The 20,735-nt window shown below is 41.5% G+C and overlaps 1 long non-coding RNA gene across 1 annotated transcript; it reads left to right on the forward strand.

The window, feature by feature from the left end:
* The first annotated feature begins 209 nt into the window (after nt 1–209).
* Nucleotides 210–2,424, forward strand: LOC134481116 (uncharacterized). Its single transcript, XR_010056345.1, has 3 exons — nt 210–341; nt 1,394–2,265; nt 2,345–2,424. It is a non-coding gene; the product is annotated as an uncharacterized LOC134481116 (long non-coding RNA).
* Nucleotides 2,425–20,735: the final 18,311 nt, after the last annotated feature.

Genomic DNA, 20,735 nt, shown 5'->3' on the forward strand with positions numbered 1-20,735 from the left:
ATCAGAATATTTGGGTGGGAACTTTATTTTGGGTCTCCAGGAGGCTACATGAGAAGCTAAAACCTAGATGCTGGAAGTTTCTAAGCGTAACTAGGGAAGGAACTGGGCTGAGTGGGCTTCTATGACGTAAGCAGAGCCTGGATGATGTCACAGAGCACTGGGCGGAGGTTGCGCTTCTCTTCCACTTGGGGGCGCTAGACTCCCTTGAAGGTGGGTTCACTATCTTCCCAGCAGGGTGTGACAGCCAGTTCAGCTCCTGAACCCCACAATTGTTCAATAGCCTTTTGGAGCCTGACCTGTTTCCGAAGACAGAATCTGGACGACGAGGACATTTTCTTCCGGTAAATACGTTTATGAAGATAACTGGGAACCTTGTAGGCCAGAAAGCTAAATTTTTTCCCTTGTACAGTGAGGAACCGTCTGTTCTGATGTCTTCCACGTTTGGGATCTCGGCGGATGGTCTAGGCTAGTCAGTCTAAGCGTTTATTATCCTTTGCTAACAATATCTAATTCATAATCCTACTAAAATGCCAAAACTCCCCTCTGTGCCTGTGCATTTTAGGAGATAATATTTCTTTTTTTTTTTGTGGTTGTTGTTGTGGTTTTTTTTTTTTTTTTCGGAGCTGAGGACCGAACCCAGGGCCTTCTGTGTGCTAGGCAACTGCTCTACCACTGAGCTAAATCCCAACCCCAGGAGATATTATTTCTAAATGGCTGTTGTTGCCTACACAAAAGACTCTTGTTGCGGTCGAAGATGCAACAGCGTCGCGGAATAAACCTGGGTCTGGGTCAGGATGCACAGTACAGAAAGCCAGTGGACTGGCGTGCTGTGTCTCTGGGCAGACACTTGTGGATGTTGCCACATAGTTCATAGTTAGAGGGTAGAAGAGGGGTGTGGCCACCCTTCTGGCTCCTTTGCTATCCTTTCTCTGTTCTGCTTGCTTAAAGTGGGGACAGGGATACTTAATCCCACACTGACCTAGCCATTCAAGGAGAGGTTCCTCAGCAGAGGCAAAGTGACTCGGGCTGAAGAAATGTTTCTGAATATGTTATTCTGAGCTGTAGAGGACCATTTGTTCATTTCCCTTTGAACTTTAGATTTTGATTTTTGAGACAGGGTTTTTCTGTGGGTAGCTTTGGCTATCCTGGAACTAACTCTGTAGACCAGGCTGGCCTTGATCTCACAGAGGTCTGCCTCCCTCTGCCTCTTGAGTGCTGGAATTAAAGGTGTGCTCCACCATTGCCCAGCCCTCCTACGAACTTCTGATTATGACAGAATTAGATTCAGATGCTCAACCCTGTCTACCATCGCCTTCCTCACCTGCTCCAAAGTCCTCATAAAGAAGAGCCTTGGTCCAGCACCCTCCCCACCCCACCCCCATTGTTCTTGCAGGCATTCACATGAGAGAGGCACCAGCATTTTGTCTGGTTTAAGCAGGCGAGCTCTTCAAACCCAGGCCACGGGCAAGTATGAAGCCTGAACACAGAATGATACCCACAAGACAGTGGACCAGGATGCTGTGTCCTACCACACTAGGTCTACAGCCAAGAAGAAGAGGATGTCTCTGAGGAGGATGAGCACACCATCCTTCCAGAAGTGGAGGAGGAGGAGGCCTTCTCTCCAGGGCCTGGGGGACATTGTGGCCTGCAGAATTTCTCACGGATGAAAGGAAGGTGATGAGCCTGTCACCCAATGGAAGGCCATAGTTCTAGATCAACTGCCAACAAATCCCTCTCTCTATCTGGTCAAGTATGACAGAATTGACTGTGTCTACGGACTGGCACTTCACAGCGATGAGAGGATTTTAAAACTTAAGGTCTTTACTCACAAAGTATTGTTTCCTCAAGTGAAAGACGCCCATCTCGCAAGTGCCATGGTTGGCCGAGCTGTGGAGCATAAATTTGAGGGCAAACATGGCTCTAAGGAGAACTGGAGGGGGGTGTTCCTAGCCCAGGTGCCGATCATGAAGGGCTGGTTTTACATCACCTACGAGATAGATCCAGTCCTATACATCTACCAGCTCCTGGATGATTACGCAGAAGGTAACCTCAGTACCATTTCAGAGAATCCTCCAGCAGAGGTGAAGTCTGACATTGACAGCGACATCTTAACTGGTCAATGTGTGCAGTTCACCAGAAGCGACGGGTCAAAACAGATCGACAAAGTCATTTTCCAAGTTCTAGCCAAGCCTTCTCTGTAGTTCACCAAGTTTGATGGCGACATCCATATCTACGTCTATAATCTGGTGGAAAAGATCCGTTAAGGTGAAATGCACAAAGTGAGGGGGACATAGATGGGTAATTTATAGGATTGGGGGAAAATGTATGTTTTTCTGTGTTTCAGATACCCAAGGGCCTTTGACAACCCCAGTATCTTTTCCAGTTGAATTTGTTTTGCTCTAAAAATTAAAATGTGCGATGTGACGTGTTGTGTGTGAACACCTTGGTGGAGGAGACGGACTGTGGTGGATGGAACATGGAGAGGAAGCCGGAAAGGTCAAGGCTGGGAACAGTAAGTCTAATGTCACGTAGACTAAAACAAACAGGACTGAGCTGGTCTGGTCTTTAGGGAGAGAAAAGAACTGGAGATGAGGCTTAGAGGAGCAGGGATGGCACGGGGGAAAAAAGATGGATGTTTAGGAAGCAGTGGAGAGGGGCCAGAAATAGATAGACTCTCTGAGGTGAAGTTTGAGGAAGAAACAGACAGTTGGGGAAAGAGGGGCAGGTAACAGGGAGGTGGTCTTGGAACTCAAGGGGAAACCCAATAAACTGATCCAAGCAGCCTGAGAATCAGAGAAGGTCGGGGAGTGTTTGACTAACGAAACCTAATGAAACCTGTTTCTCATCTGTAGATGTATTATTTTTAATTATGTGGGTGGGGGAAGGGCATGAATAAAGGAGACCACAGAGACAAGAGTAGTCAGGTCTCCTGGAGCTTGAATTAAAGGTGGTTGGGAGCCTTTGGACATGAGCTCAAAGAACAAATCCAAGTCCTCTTTCAAAGCAGACAAGCTCTTAATCCATTGGACATCTCTCCGGGTCCCTAAAGTCATCTTTTTAAATAAATCCCACCTTCACATGCAGAGAAGAGACCAGGGTGAGGGTAAGAAAGATTAAATTGATGGGGATGTGGAAGAAAGACTAAAGAACACATGAGGGAGTAGAGGACACTGAGGGACGCAGGAATTCCAAGATGGAGTTCTCAAAAAGTGAAGCAGGAGACACAGGAAGAACAGAAAGTGTCTAGAATGAGGTGAACTTGGGACGCATCCATATTGGTCTCTTTGGTTCCTTAAAGAACAGCCAAGACATCACTACAGAAGGTGGATGTGAGGGGAACATTTTGACGAGGATAACTCAAGAGTAGTGAATGCCAAACTCAGTTTATATCTATCGATTCGTGAAAGTATCATAAAGCCCATTATTTTGTATGATCAGTAAAAAGTAATTTAAAAGGGAAGATGAGGATGCCGTGAGCTTCTCTCAGGTGTTACGTGGATCCTGTGTTTAGCTTCCCTGAGCACGTTAGACTCTGTTGCATCCTGTAATATTTTTTGAGGTCTCTTCTCAATGCCCCTTGATGACCACAAAGAGCTCCTGCACTGGCTTGTCCAGCCTGGCTCTCCTTCGACTGGATGGCTTCCTCCACACCTGTGGGCCCTGTTACCCTATCTAGCCCCAGGAAGTTACCGTCTTTTACTGACATGTGATCTCATCCTCAGAAATTCTTGATGGTGCCTCCAGTGCAGAGGTGCTGAGCTCTTTCCTATGCCATTTGCCGTGACTTTAAAATGCTTTGCGGTTCCTGACCATGTAGCTCTCTCATACTGAGAAGCCCCTGTTCACCCCATGGGGTCTCTCTAAGCCACATCTACACTCCAAGAGTGTCTATGGAGACAACCTTATCTTGGACTCATTCATTGCTGTTTCTTCTCTCAAGAATAAGTTTCTCACTGCAGGACTTGAAAATACATTCTATTGTTGATTAATTTTGCTATTTGGAAGTTTTTATACTGGCTGGTTGTCTGATGGTTTCATTGCTGCGAAAAGACACCATGACCAATGCAACTTATAAGGGACAACATTTTTGGGGGGTTCTTTTTTTTTCTGAGCTGGGGACTGAACCCAGGGCCTTGTGCTTCCTAGGCAAGCGCTCTACCACTGAGCTAAATCCCCAACCCCAAGGGACAACATTTAATTAGGGCAGGCTTTCAGGTTCAGAAGTTCAGTCTATTTTCATCAAGGCAGGAATCATGGAAGCGTCTAGGCAGACATGGTGTTGGAGAAGAAGTATATCACCCCCACAGTGATATGCTTCCTCCAACTAGGCCACACCTACTCCCACAAGGCCACACCTCCTACTTGTGCCACACTTCCCATGAGACAATCACATTGTAACCACCGCCCTGATTTTATGCCAACGTGACGCAAACTAGAATCATCAGAGAAGAGGGCGTCCCAATTGAGAACATGCATCCATAAGATCCAGCTGGAGGGCATTTTCTTAGTGATTGGTGGGGGAGGGCCCGGCCCACTGTGAGCGGCACCATTCCTAGGCTGGTGGTTCTGGGTTCTATAAGACAGCACGGTCAGCAAGACATGAGGAGCAAGACAGTAAGAAATGCCACTCCATAGCCTCTGCCTCAGTTCCTGCCTCTAGGATCCTGTACTGTTTGAGTTCCTGTCCCAACTTCCTTTAGTGATGAGCAGCAATGTAGAAGTGTAAGCTGAATAAACCTTTTCCTCCCTAACTTGTTCTTTGGTCACAGTGTTTCCTTACAACAATAGGAACACTAAGTAATACAATTTCTTATAGAAACAGTGTGTCTAGTAGAGCCCCAGACGCTTACCTCATAACCACAAATAGAGACGTATAGACACTTTGTTTTAATTTAATGGTAAGACTTGCTCATGTACTGACCTGTGACTTTCTAGTTTGCTTCCTTCTAGTCATGATGAATGCCATGATCAAAACTAACTTGGGGAGGAAAGGGTTATTTGCTTTACAGGTTACAGACCATCATTTAGGAAAACCAGAACAGGAGCTTGAAGTGGTAACAAGGAGCACTGCTTGTTGGCCTGCTCCCTGTCTCAGTCATTATTCTGTTGCTGTGAAGAGACACCATGGTCAAGGCAGCTACTATAAATGAAAACATGTAATTGGAGGCACCCTTACAGTTTCAGACGTCTGGTCCATCATCATGGCAGGGAGCATAACACTGGAGCAATAGAGAGCTGCTGCTCTGTAAGAAGAAAGAGAGAAAGAGAGAGAGAGAGAGAGAGAGAGAGAGAGAGAGAGAGAGAGAGACAGAGAGGAATTCTGGGAAAGCATGGGGCTCTTGAAACCTCAAACCCCACCCTTGTCGACACACCCTCTTCCTCCAATGAGGTCACACCTCTTAATCCTTCTAATCCTTGAAAATACTGTCACTCCCTGTTAACTAAATATTCAAATATATGACAGTGGGAGCCTTTCTTATTCAAACCGCCACACTCCCCATGGCTTGCTCCATTACTATTTCTTACAGCCTAAAAGGCTATTCTTTTACACATGACTACTGATGAACTTGCCCACAATGGTGGGTCCTCCCACAACAGTCATTAATCAAGAAAATGTTCCATAGACGTGCCCAAAGATTAATCTAATCGAGGCAGTTCTTGAATTGTTCTCTCTTCTCAGTTGACTCCAGATTGTCAAATTGGGAAAAAAAAAAAGAGAGAGAGTAACCCAGCACCTTAATGTTTCTCTTACTCCATGTTACATCCTCACCACCAGCCACTCTCTTCTCTCAGTGTACAGACCCACTTCCCTGTATGGCAGAACTGAAGAGTAACTACTGTCACCAACATGAATACGCGAGGATATATGACAAGAAATGAATACATTCTACAGCTCGCAACGCCAAGCAAAAGCATTTTAGTGTGTGCTGCACTTACTGGGAGACTGTCAGTCACTGGCCATTTAATTGGTTACAGGAGACCACAGAACCAAAAAGTCACAACCTACATATCATCTCCTCTAGCAGGAGACATAGACCTTTCTCAAAACCCATGAATCTATCTGTAGGCTTAGATTTTTTCAAAACCTACTATATTTAGGGTTCTTAAATACTTCAACCGCACTTCTAGCCCACCAACCAGAGGTAGCAGAGAGAAAAAGTTAACAGGAAAAGGAGAGAGTTGTGGACGTATTTAGAAGTAATTCTTTGGGGAAACACCAATCTTCATTGTGCAGTACTGTCCAATACCAAACGCAAAACACAAATCAGTAGCAGTGCCTTGACCTGGCAGAGACCACAAGGCTCTAACCAACAAGTAGCAGCAGAAGTAACCAGAAGCAGCCCAAATAGCACAGGCTCTTTTGTGCATTAATCATTATGGATAGAAGACCAGGAAAGACCATCAATGTATTGAAAGGTGTAGCAATGTAAAAATGTCCTCTCCCTCTCTCTGGGATTACATTTATTTTCTCCATAAACATCCTGTCCCCCTTCAAGCATATGCTCCAGCGAAATATCACATGCCTTCTCAGGTGTCTGCTTCAGCAAAACATCCTCTCATGACATAGCTTCCAGAAAAACATCCTGTGACACAAGTGAGTTTCCAAAGAAACCAAAATTTTTCCACTTCAACTAGCCTTGTCTCACATTTAGCCGTTACATCACAAAACATATAATGGCCATCTTGCAAGGGTCCTAGCGCCTAACTCCATCAGCCGCTGGAGCTTCAGCAATTACACTCCGTGAGACTCAGACCCTTTCGTGAGCACAACCTATGTTTTCCCTGTAAACATTGTGGTCTCTCCATCTTTGCTCTCAGCCAATAGCTGTCCAACTTCCAGCCAACTCAGCTGTTACCAGAAAAACCCTCATTAAGAAAGCCAATGAATTTGACTTGATTTTTTTTCCCTGACAGAACGGAGTGTTCTCCCTGCCTGGTTACACTGGTGTCTGAGTCATCTGTAATAAAACCCACTACTATTAAGATCAAAGTCACAGGAACTATGACAAATAGCAAATCACACGACAAGCATCACACTTGGCCAAGCCTTTTCTGCAGCTTTATTGAAGTATAATTATACCTACTTTAAAAATCCATTTATTTTAAGTGTGTAATTTAATGATATTAAAGCAAAATTTATAGCTTCCTTCCCTTTTTTAATACTCACTTCCCAATAATTCATACAATATCGAAGTCTATTAAAAACACAGAAGTGAAGTCAGGAGAAGGACCAGAGTGGGAAAGAGCAAGCTTCTTGATTTGCTAAGACAACAGATATATTGACAGAATCTCCTGGATAAAACGACTTGGGAAACATTGGGTCTTCTCTTAGCGTGCAGCCTCCAGAAAAGAGTTTAAAGGATTAAGTCATTGTCCACCTACATCGAATCCGGACCTGACCTGGTGTGGTCAGCATCACTTTTGTCCACTTTCATGTTAATCACATTCATCTCTCTTACAAGTTGCCTAGCAACTGACATAGTAAACAAACTTATTTTGGTTCATGGTTTCATAGGTTTCGGTCCACGGTCACATGACCATGAAAGGGGCATGATAGAGCTCAACTGCTAACCTCACTGTCATCCAAGAAGCACCAACACAGGAAGAGACCAAGGACAAAAAAACACCCTCCAAGACATGTCCCAAATGACCAAGTCCCTTAATTTCCTATCTCCTAGTTTCCCGCCACCTTCATACACATCCATCAACAGACGAATTCATAGATTACAGCCCACGGGGTCCAATCGATTTTCATAGTCCACCTTTGAACATTGTACTGGGACAATGTGTATCTTAAACCCATAGGCTAGGGCCAGAGGTTGTGTCAGGGGTCTAACCTTCACCTCACACTAGAAACAGCTGGGTAGGTTTCTCAACATCCCCTATTTCTTTCTGGTACTGAGCTAAACCATGTCTGCATTGCAGCATTTTGTCTGGGGTGAGATACCATCAGCAGTCAATTGTAAAGACGCCCCCCACCATGTGTTTGCTTGAATGTAAAATGGGACATCTATAGACAAACACGCATATACACAGACTCACAGAGAGAGGAAAAAAGGGAAGGAGTTGAGTCTTAGGAACCCTCAAGGAAGAGGGAGTGGAAATATAAGATACAGCTCTCAGTAAGAACCAGAACATAGCAGTGTCTTCTGTACACAACAGGACCACTATCCCTCAGCCCTAGCTGATAGGAAAGGGAGAGTCAGTTTTTTCCAAAGATATAGATGGTGATAAGCTGGCCAGTCTCCAGGGGCTTGCCCAAGGCCCATGAATTTATGGGCAGCATAAATAACTTGAGTGGGTTATTACAGAGGGGAGAAAGAGAGCTTGAAGTTGGTAGAAGGGATTAGGTGGGGATTGATCTGGGAGGAGTTAGGAAGAGACGTGAGAAGTAAATTCTATCAATATATAATGTACGAAGTTCTCAAGGAACTAATAAAATTGGTTTTTAAAGTACCATATCTCTACTGAACACATACAAACCATTTTTCTTGTCATCTCCTAAATAACAGCTCCTCATGATTTCATTTCATTAAGTACAAAAGTAATTCAGTGATTATTAAAATGTATGAGGGTCTGGGGAGACGGCAGAGGGGTAAAGCCAAGTGTGTGGTCACACGTGCAAACACCAGTGCTTGGTATGGGAACAGGAGGATGACCGGGGCTTCCTGACAGTGAGCCTCACCTCAGGTTCAGCAGGGGACCCTGTCACAAGGGAATACAGTAGGTAGTGAAGGAGCAGGACACGCTCTACCCTCCCCCAACCTCTGCACTTACATGTCTCTATGATCACCCACACATACACACATATAAATATGACTAGAGTATACAAGAGGCTTGCATAGGTTATATGCAAATGATGTGTCGTTTTATCTAAGGAACTTGAGGACTTTTAGATCATTGGGAGTCCTGGGGCCAACTCTCAGAGGACACGATATATCTCCTTATTGTGCAAACAAATCCTTTGCTGAGTGTGTGTCAGTGACTCCACACAGTTCTCCTCCTCTAGGTTCCTGTGTATCACAGAGAATGATCTGGAAATGCTGAAACAAATATAAACTAAAGGCTTTGTTGGGGTTACTAGGCTTGCGTTAAAATCATATTTATCACGTTTTATTAAATGGAAGGGAAATCTTCAGCTCCCAGCAACAATAGACTCAATCATGTTGGCTTCTGTTTTATCCCATTATGAATAGCAATTAATTGTGCATCAATAGCTCCCCATGCTTTGAACTAAATCAGGATGAAGGGATATGATTCCATAATCCCTATATGGATAATCAAGTTGAAAGGGGGGAGGGATGATGCCTTTGGCTTATGGGAGAGATATGGCTTGATTGGATATTGTTATGCAAATAACCCTAACATCTGAGAAATGAAATGTCACGACAAAATATACTACCAAATGGGATGGACACTCATTATTTGATTTCTTTTAAAAGAAAAAAAAAAACATACTTTAGGATTTTGAATAAGTGTGACCCTCAGAGGTTCAAATACTTGAAGGTGTTTGATTTCCTGTTTGTGGATTGTTTAGAAAGGATTGGGAGTTGTGTTTTTGTTAAAAGAGATGTGTCAATGGGAGGTGGGGGCCTTGAGATTTCAAAAGCCCACCAGGCTTCTCTCTCTCCCTCCCTCTCTCTCTCCCTCTCCATCTCTCCCTCTCTCTCTCTCTGTCTCTGTCTCTCACTCTCTGTCTCTCTATCTATCTATCTATCTCTCTCTCTTCTGGGGAGCAGGATGTGAGCTCTCAGGAACTACACAGCCAGGCCTGCCTGCCTGCCAGCCTGCTGCCATGGTGTCTACCACGATGGTCCATGGACTCACCCTCTGAAACTGTAAGACGGCAATTAAATGTTTCCTTTCATAAATTGATTTGGTCGGGGTGTCTATTCACAGAAATAGAACAGTAAGTAAGGCACACATCTTCCTGTCTATTTTTCTAATACTTCTGTATTTATTTCATTAAAGTTACCTGTTGTCAATTGAACAGATTTATGGATAAGTTTCAAGTTTGAAGACAATAGTGCCAAATAGGAGTGACACTGCTAGGGGGTGTGGCCTTGTTGGAGTGGGTGTGGCCTTGTTGGAGTAGGTGTGTCACTGTGGACATGGGCTTTAAGACCCTCACCCTAGCTGCCTGGAATTCAGTCTTCTAACAGCCTTCAGAGGAAGATGTAGAAAACTCAGCTCCTATTCTCTGATTCTAATCCCCCTCTCACTCCCAACTTTTCCCTCTGTACAAATCTCACGCTCTTGCCTTTATTTAACAAATTCAGAGAAAATTTCAAGGCCAACTACAATATTTCCCCCTTTTCTCCAGTTGAAATACCTTTTCCCTATATATATGTGAACTAAGTATTATTATTACCATTCTGCAATTTATAAAACTAACAAAACACTCATCACCCAGTGCATCAACTTTGTTCATTAACCATGTCATCTATACTAAAAACTATACCTGACTATATCCTGGCTCTAGATCCTATGCCACCTGAAAACCACCCTAACAGATTTATCATCTTTCTCAATACTGAACCGTTTGGGTTGTCTATGAGGCTACCAGTCTCCAACAACATCAGAAATCCAAGAATGATTAATATTACCTGAAAATATGGGAAGCACAAAACATGGCTTCCAAGCTTAGCCAATTTATATAGACTGCTGATCACCTGGACAGTCCCCCTATTCCTTAATATGTCGGAGCATCAGTCTTCAGCCTTCTGGCACAGGATCGTCTGACAGACTTTTGTAATGCAGATTTTGAAGGGCTGATCACACTGCCTTGGCAGAGATTATCAGTCGACTCTTCTGCATAATTTGTGCTTTTCTGGACAGTGTTTTGTCTGGAGATGAATTGAAGCAATTTGCTCAGTGGCTGTGTCACCATGATTTGAGCAACTTCATTGATGCTCAATTTCTTCTTTGAGTCTAAGGGGTCCTGTCGGGGCAGACAGGTGTCTAGTCAAATGATCTAGATGAAGAAATGTCCATAAACGGGTTATTCTGTGGACTTCTGACACCCTTGAAGATTTCCTATCTACATAGGTGTTTTTGAACTGTTAAGCATAGACTACCGTTGGCCCTCTCTAATCGAAGTATTTCCAAAACCCATCTAAACTGACTCAGAACCATGACTTTGCAATCTGGTCTTTAGCTGGTTCTGGTTAATCAACTAAAAATAATGTATAATAGCAGTTATAGGACTGGGTCTAAGACTTGTATTCTTAGATGCATAGTGGAGGCACAATGCTAATGTTAAAGTAGCAATATTAATCTCAATTATAAATCAATAAGAAAGTATACCAATGAAAACCTCGCATTTGTGTAAAATCCATTTTATACCAATGAAAAGATTGCAGCTTCAACTTTGTATCAATTACAAACATTTCTATCAATGTAAGATATAGCTGTAAAATTTTGTTTAAGAGTAAGTTTGCTAATCTATCCCTGTTTGTCTATTTCTCTAACTTCTATGTATTACTATATCACCCCCCCCTTTTTTCTAAACTAAGAAGGATAAAAAAGAGGAAAGGAAAGATAGCAATCCCTGAGTTTAAATTCTCTAGTTCCCCCTGCCCAAAGCTACCTTTGTACAGTATCCCTTAAAAGAAAACATATCCACTGTTCTTAGAATAACCAGAACCATCCACCCCAACATAAGGAACTGGGAAGATAATCTTCCTCGTATTCTTTCAGCTGAATTGGGGTGAAGAATTCCCTTCTGGGGCCCAAGGGGAATTAGGAAAAGTTGGCTTTGTCGGAGTAGAGGTAGCTGGGATTTGCCTGCCAGTCACTCTGTGCTGAAAAGTTCATCTCTTAGCTGACCTCTTGACTATGACAGTCTGAAGGGCTGGATAAGTAAGCTGGCCATTCTGGGAAAGTTCTGAAAGCAGGCCTTTAAATGAAGCAGCTTCAGTGTAATTGAGGGAGAATCAAACACGAAGTTGGACTGGAAGGTCCCGGAATCTCAGCATCCCAGAGTGTGGATCATTTCAGGGCTGTCTTTCTCTTCTTTCCTCCTGCAGCACACAAAACTGTACAAGCATCATATAGTTCTGTAAGCGCATTCACATGGAGTAAGCTGGGTGCACAGCTTAGTTAATAAAGATCAACAAAGAAAGGTGACTGCCTTTCTTCAGGTTAGTTGGATCATATAATCAAACCGTAACATAATTTTGTAAAACATGCCATTTTACAGGATGCATGTAATAAAAAGTTATGAGAAATTCATACTCAAAATGGTACTGGCTGATTATAGACATTTTAGTCTCAGCCAGTTCATACATGGAGACCTAAACATCCTCATATATACATTACCTATTTGTTGATTGTCTTAGTCTCCCTCTTCTGTGTTGCCGAGGACTTCAGGAGGTCTTCCCTTGCCATGTCTGATCTTTATCTGCTTGGAAGGAACCCACAGCTTTTCTTCTCCTGTACAAACATAGGCATAACCCCTTCCCCAGCGTAACACATTTCCCATTTTCCATTCTGATGTCAGAATATCCTTAATATAAACAGGCTGGTTTAGTTCAGTAGTCTTTTCCACAATCCAATGTCTTTCAGCAGCTGTGCTGCTTTGTTCATCAGCATTTAAAAAATTTAAGTTTAATAAAGCACTATGTAGCCTACATCGGGAAGTTTTTGTTGCCCCTTTTTGCCTGTTAAGCATCTCCTTTAGACTTCGATTAGATCTCTCCACAATCGCTTGTCCTGTAGGATTGTGTGGTATACCTGTCACATGTTTTATGTTATAATATTCAAAGAAGCACTTAATCTTGTTAGAGATACATGCTGGACCATTGTCTGTTTTAATTTGTATGGGTATTCCCATTATAGCCATAACTTCTAACAAATGTGTAATTACAGAATCGGCCTTTCCTGACGCTAAGGCAGTTGCCCATCGAAATCCTGAGTATGTATCTATAGTATGGTGTATGTATTTCAGCTTATCAAACTTTGTAAAATGGAGAACATCCTTTTGCGAAATTTCATTTCTTTGGGTGCCTTTAGGGTTAGTTCCTGTAGGCAATGGAGTTTGATTATATAACGAGCAAGTAGGACATTGCCTCACAGTCTCCTTGGCTTGTTGCCAAGTGATAGAGAATTCTTTCTTTAAGCCTTTGCTGTTGACATGGTGTTTTTTATGGAATTCTGAAGCCTCTACTACACTTCCTATCAGTAGCTGGTCAATTTCATTATTACCTTGCGCCAGAGGGCCTGGCAGACCTGTATGGGATCTGATGTGTGTTATATATAGTGGGTAACTCCTATTTCTGATCTTTTGTTGTAGCTGAATATAAAGTGATGTCAATTCAGAATAATCCTGAATAAGTTCTGCAGTCTCTATGTGCAAAGCAACCCTTTCTGCATATTGAGAGTCACTTACTGTATTAAGAGGCTCTTGAAAATCTGACAACACCATGAGTATTGCATATAATTCACATTTTTGAACTGACTTATAGGGACTCTCAGTCACCTTGCTTACATTTTCTGATTTATTTATGTATTTATGTATGTATGTATGTATGTATGTATGTATTTATTTATTTATTTATTTATTTATTTTTGGTTCTTTTTTTCGGAGCTCGGGATCGAACCCAGGGCCTTGTGCTTCCTAGGCAAGCACTCTACCACTGAGCTAAATCCCCCCTTTTCTGATTTATATGTTGCCTTTCCTGACTTTCTGGCATCAGTGTAAAATGTAGGGGCTCCAGATATTGGAGTTACCTTTATTATACAAGGGAGGATCCACTTAGTTCGTTTTATGAACTGAAGTCGCTTGCTTTTAGGATATCTGTTGTTAATCTCTCCTAAGAACTTACTGCATGCTCTTTGCAAATGTTCAATTTGTACCCACAAAGAGGCAATATCTGTATTAGTAAAAGGTACCACAATTTCAGCCGGATCCATTCTAAGTAATTGTCGAAGTCTCAATTTTCCTTTAAGTATCAATTCAGAGACCTTCTCAAGGTAGGTTTTCAGTTTCTTACTCTGTTTATGTTGCTAAAAATATCCATTCTAAGATATAATCTTCGCTCTGCATGAGAATTCCTGTAGGGGAATGAGTAGAGGGTAAGATGACTAATATGCAGGCCATCTTTGGATCAATACGATCTAGATGTGTATCCTGCAGTTTCCTTTCTACCAAAGCTAGCTCTTTCTCAGCCTCAGCTGATAGTTTCCTTGGGCTATTTAAATCTTTATCGCCTTGTAACGTTTGAAATAAATTGCCCAACTCTTGACTGGTCAAGCCAATCACAGGCCTCAACCAGTTAATATCTCACAGTAGTTTCTGGAAAATCATTAAGTGTCCTTAATTGTTTTCTTTTGAATTGCACCTTTTGTGGCCTAATCCTTTGTAGACTTATTTTATACCCTAGATAATAAATAGTATCCCCTCTTTGTATTTTCTCAGGAGCGATTCGTAATCCCCAGCAAGGAAAGGTTTTTTTCACTTCATCACACATTCTTTCCAGGATATTTATATCTGAATCAGACAATAAAATGTCATCCATGTAATGATAAATAATAGACTGGGGAAATTGTTTGCAAATCATCTCCAATTACTGTTGTACAAAATATTGACACAAGGTAGGGCTATTCAACATTCCCTGTGGCAGGATTTCCATTGATATCTTTTTATGGGCTGACCTCTATTGAGGGTAGGCACTGAAAAGGCAAACCTTTCCTTATCGCCTTCATGTAGAGGAATAGTGAAAAAAACAATATTTTAAGTCAATCACTATAATAGGCCATTCCTTAGGCAACAAAGAAGGCAGTGGAATCCCAGGCTGCAGGGAACCCATCAGCTGAATAATCTTATTAATTGCTCTGAGATCTGTCAACACTCTCCATTTGCCAGACCTTTTTTTAATGACAAATAGTGGAGAATTCCAAGGGCTGGTGGACTCCTCTATATGCTGAGCCTCCAGCTGCTCCTGGACTTGCTGTTCTAATGCCTGTAATTTTTCTTTTGTCATAGACCATTGATCAATCCAGATGGGTTGGTCAGTCAGCCACCTTAGTGGCAAGGCTGTTGTTGTCCAACAGCAGTGGCTCCTTGTGGTAGCACTAAATTGTTAACCTCTGCTTTATCTTGCTTATGGACAGCTTGGACCGTCTCTAACTATCCTTGATAACATTCCCTGACTGATTTAAAGTTTTTATTAGGAGCCTGATGAATTTCAGGGCCAGACCCTGAAACTGAGGGGATATTAATTTGAGTTTTCCACTGCTGTAGTAGGTGTCTTCCCCATAAGTTAATGGCTGTATCAGCCACGTATGGCCTTAATTTTCCTACCTGACCTTCTGGTCCTATACATTTAAGCCACCTGGTGCTGTGTATTATTTGGGATAAAGTGCCAACACCTTGAAGCTGCATATCCACTCCTTGAAGTGGCCAACTAGTGTGCCAAGATTTTGGAGAGATGATGGTAACATCTGCTCCAGTGTCAATCATTCCTTCAATTTCAATATTGTTTACCAGTATTTTTAGTTTTGGTCTTTTGTCCTCTATAGACGTTGTCCAAAATATTCATCTTTCGCTCCCTTTGAGGCTTTTGGGATTGTCCATAGGACTTCCCTCAGACTCCTCTGGTCCCAAAACATCTATTTTTGAATTCATGCCATTTAATTGTTCTGAGGAAGAGAACTCTCCTTGCCTGGCATTGGGGCCTGCGAGAGGCCCCCTGGAAATTTAATGGCAGGATGCGGCCCCATCTGTCTGTTATTGCTCTACATTGCTTAGTCGAATGTCCACCTCTGCCACATTTTTGACACATTCCAGGAGGCATAGTCCCCCTTTTGGTATTACTTTGGTTTTTCTTGCTGTAATATCAGAGATGACCCTGCTCACCACAATTAAAACATTTGAAATCTTGGGTCATCTCTAGCTGCCCAGTGGCAGCTTCTCCTATCACAGTCGTATCAGGAGAACAAGATCCAACAATAGCTGTATATCTATTCCACTCATTTATTGGTGCGGACCTCGCCTTCAGTGGTCTGATTACTTCCCTGCTTTCGGTATTTGCATTTTCAAAGGCTAAAGACTCAATTATCGCCTTTCTTGCTGCTGAATCTGATACACTCCTTTCCACACCTGAGGTAAGCATTTGTAAAAAGTCAGGGAAGGTTTCTTTAGGACCTTGTATGACTTGATTGAATGTTTCAAGTCTTTTCCCTGATTCTGCGACTTTGTCCCAGTCCATTAAGGCTGACAATCGACACCATGCCAGAGTTTCTTCATCATATACAGCCTGCACCTCTCCTTCAGCAAAGCGGCCTTCACCAAGCAGTTGATCTCTGGAAATCTCTCTGCCCCTAGCTCTATTTTATCGTTCTATCTCCCTCACTTCTTCTCTCCACCATGAAATCCATTGTAAATTTTCAGCAGGCTCTAGAATTGCTCTTACCATATCTTTCCAGTCTTGGGGGATTACTCTATTTTTAATAGCCCAAGAAATCAAGATTTGTTTTACAAATGGTGAATGCATTCCAAAATTAGTTACGCTTTCCTTAAATTTCCTTAATTCTAACACATCCATAGGTTGCCATTCAAATTCTTCATAACCCTGTGGATGATCATCGTTTGGAGGCTTTTGTTGTACACTAACTGGATAGACTAAAGTTTGTTTCCTAATAACCTTAGGTTGGCTTACCCTAATTTTATCTTCTGTCTCTTCCTGAGTTTTTTCTTTAGTTGTAATTTTAAATTCGTCTCTTAAAGTCTGTACCCATGCTTCATATTTCTCCTTCTGTCTTCCCCCCGTTCTTTGAGTTCCTGAATTCTCTGTTCAAGGCTTTGCTTCCACACTTTGAATTTTTCTTTATATTGTACTTCTCATAATTTGTTATCTATTGTCTTTTGATTGATTAATTTTAAAAAGTGATTCTCCAAGTCTTGCTTCCAAACCGCATTACTTTCTCTCTGCTGTTCAGTATGACTTGTGAGCTGTTGTATGTTCCATTCTAACATCCTTTCTAGTTCCTGTCTACCACTTTTATTTTCATCTTTCTGTCTCTTATTCTGATCTATAATTTCCTGTGTCTTCAGTTCTAGTGTTTCTTCTAGGCTACTTTGCCAAGATTTAATTTTCTCTTTCTGTTTTTCATGTCGTTCCATAATTACCTGTATCTTCTGTTCTAAGCCCTGCTTCCATAATTTAGCTTCTCTTTATGTTGTAATTCTGATATTGCAGCCTCTGCCTTATTTTGATTTGCTAGTTTTAGTAAGTTATCCTCTAGACTTTGTTTCCAGATTCTATCTCTATTTTCCTGCTGTTCAATTTGATCTTTGAGTTGTCGAATTCTTTTTTCTAGTGTCTCTTCTACCTCCTGTTGCCAAAACTTAAGCTTATCTGTTTGTTGTTCAGAGTCATCTATATATCTCAGAAATTTCTGTTCTAGCATTACTTGTAATTTCTTTCCTAAGGCTAGAAATTTGCTATTTAGGGCGCTGTCTTTTGAGAAGATATAGTACATCAAAAGAATGAATAAATGATAAAGTGTCTTTTTCCTCAAAATTCACAACCGTCAGACCATTCAAAATATCATTCCATAAGGCTCAAAAGATATTCATTGTTTTTCTCATCTTTAAGTATCAAAAAGTTATATATCTCTCTTACATCAAAGTAGTATCTGATCAGAAGCCGTTTGTACCTTTTTCTCCCTCCGCTTCAGAACACGTGCAGTCCTCTCGATTCTTCCTAGACCCCTCAGACCCAGTCTTCAACTTCTAATCCACCAGTACTCCTGCCTAGATCTCTATCAGAGCCATATTCTGGGGGTGAGAGGGAAGTAAACTTTTATCTCAGGTTAGTTGAGTTCTAATGGATAAGTTGGGCGCCAGTTGTTGCAGTTTCCTCTCCAACACGAATCGGCCCGTAAGAAAATGCAATTAAATTACTGTGAAAACAATCCAGCTTCTAGATTGGGCAGATCCACCCTACACTGTCCTATTCCTAGCTCACAAATCCCTCATCCCTTGCACCTTTTATTTGCCAGGTCTCCAGCTTCTCCTTCTCCCATGACGACTCTCTCCTCACTTCTTTCCTTTTCCTCCCCTGACTCCTCTAACTTTTTCTCAGTTCCCCATCATGTCCCTAAACTCTCGCTCTCCCACCTATCTTCATTCCTCCTCTCCCAACACTCTCAACTGTCCAATCCTCTCCCTCCTCCTCAGGTTCTACTGGCTCAACTGTCACCAACTGTCGTCTCTCACCCTATTCTCTGAACCTCTTTCCCTCTCGCTCCTGACTCCTCCATCTGCCCAAATCTCGTGCTCTTGCCTTTATTTCACAAATTCAGAGAGAAATCCAAGGCAACGCACAACAAAAATGTAAGCTTTTTAGACTCTACATACAATTAAAACTAAGCTTATTGGCCAATTAACAGCGATTCACTTTGCAAAACACTAGCTGTGTGTTTATCTTCAAAGTCAACTTCCTACAAGCTTTTCCTGCTGGAACGAACAGAATTTGCCAAAGAATGTTCGATTCAGAATGGAAAACGCATGTTTTGTCTATATAGAAAAGTCTGCTTTATACTGTCTAGAACCACTTATAACTAAGCTTATTCGAGAAGTAATAGCAATTCACATTGCAAAACACTAGCTGTGTGTTTATCTTCAAAGTCAAGGTCCTACAAGCTTTTCCTGCTTAGAACGAACAGAATTTGCCAAAGAATGTGTGATTCAGACTGGGAAAAAGATGTTTTGTCTATATAGAAAAGTCTGCTTTTTACCGTCTAGAACCACTTAAAACTAAGCTTATTTTCTAAGTAACAGCAATTCACTGTTCAAAACAGTAGCTGTGTGTTTATCTGCAAAGTAAACTTCCTACATGCTTTTCCCGCTTGGGAGGAACAGAATTCGCCAAAGAATGTGTGATTCAGACTGGGAAACCCATGGTTTGTCTATATAGAAAAGTCTGCGTTTTACAGTCTAGAACCACTTAAAACTAAGCTTATTCGCCAAATAAGAGCAATTCATTTTTCAAAACACTAGCTGTGTGTTTATCTTCAAAGTCAACTTGCTACAAGCTTTTCCCGCTTGGAACGAACAGAATTCACCTAAGAATATTTGATTCAGACTGGAAATTGCATGGTTTGTCTATATAGAAAAGTATACTTTTTACCGTCTAGAACCACTTAAAACTAAGCTTATTCGCGAATTAACAGCAATTCACTTTGCAAATCACTAGCTGTGTTTTTATTTTCAAAGTAAACTTCCTTCCAGCTTTTCCCGCTTGGAAGGAACAGAATTCACAAAAGAATGTACAAATCAGACTGGGAAACGCAGTTTTATCTATAAAGAAAATTCTGCTTTTTACCTTCTCGAACCACTTAAAACTAAGCTTATTCGCCAAGTAACCGCAATTCACTTTGCAAAACACTAAGTGTGTGTTTATCTTGAAACTAAACTTCTGACCAGCTTTTCCTGCTTGGGTCGAACAGAATTTGCCAAAGAATGTCTGATTCAGACTGGGATACGTATCTTTGTCTGTATAAAAAAGTATGCTTTTTCCATCTGGATCCACTTAAAAGTAAGGTTACTGGCCAAGTAACAGCAATTCACTTTGCAAAACACTAGCTGTGTGTTTATCTTCAAAGTAAACTTTCTAAACGCTTTTCCCGCTTGAAATGAATGGAATTCACCCAGGAATGTGTGATTCAGACTGGGAAACGCATGTTTTGTCTATATTGAAAAGTCTGCATTTTACCGTCTAGAACCACTTAAAACTAAGCTTATTAGCCAAAAAACAGCAATTCACTTAGCAAAACACTAGCTGTGTGTTTATCTTCAAAGGAAACTTCCGACAAACTTTTCCCACTTGGAACGAACAGAATTCGCCAAAGAATGTGAGATTCAAACTGGGAAACACATGCTTTGTCTGTACAGAAAAGTATGCGTTTTACCATCTATAACCACTTAAAACTAAGCTTATTCGACAAGTAATGGCAATTTAATTTGCGAAACACTAGCTGTGTGTTTATCTTCAAGGTCTTTTGTATTACTGGATACATAGAAAGATATTGTGTAAATTTTTTTGTCATGTAATATCTTAGATTCTCCATCTATGTTAATTGAGAGTTTTGCTGGATACAGTAGCCTGGGCTGGCATTTGTGGTCTCTAAGTGTCTGTATGATATCTGTCCAGGATCTTCTGGCTTTCATAGTCTCTGGTGAGAAATCTGGTGTAATTCTGATTAGTTAGCCATTATATGTTATTTAACCTTTTCCCTTACTGTTGTTAATATTTTTATTTGTTTTGTGCATTTTGTGTTTTGACTATTATGTGATGGGAGGATTTTCTTTTCTGGTCCAATCTATTTGGAGTTCTGTAGGCTTTGTGTATGTTTATGGGCATCTCTTTCTTCAGATTAGGGAAGTTTTCTTCCTTTAATTTTGTTGAAGATATTACTGTCCCTTGATGTTGGTAGTCTTCACTCACTTCTATACCTGTAATCCTTGGTTTGATCTTCTTGTTGTATCCTTTATTTCCTGTTTTGGGCTAGGAGCTTCTTCTGTTTTCCATTATCTTTGACATTTGTGTCAATGTTTTCTATGGAATCTTCTGCTCCTTAGGTTATATCTTCTATCCCTTTTACCCTGTTGGTGACGCTCACATCTATGACTCCTGGTCTCTTTCCTAGGTTTTCCATCTCCAGGGTTGTCTTCCTTTGTGCTTTCTTTATTGTTTCTATTTCAATTTTTAACTCCTGGATGGTTTTGT

The sequence above is a fragment of the Rattus norvegicus genome, chromosome 11, assembly GCF_036323735.1.
Source record: "Rattus norvegicus strain BN/NHsdMcwi chromosome 11, GRCr8, whole genome shotgun sequence".
In the NCBI taxonomy this organism is placed as follows: domain Eukaryota; kingdom Metazoa; phylum Chordata; class Mammalia; order Rodentia; family Muridae; genus Rattus; species Rattus norvegicus.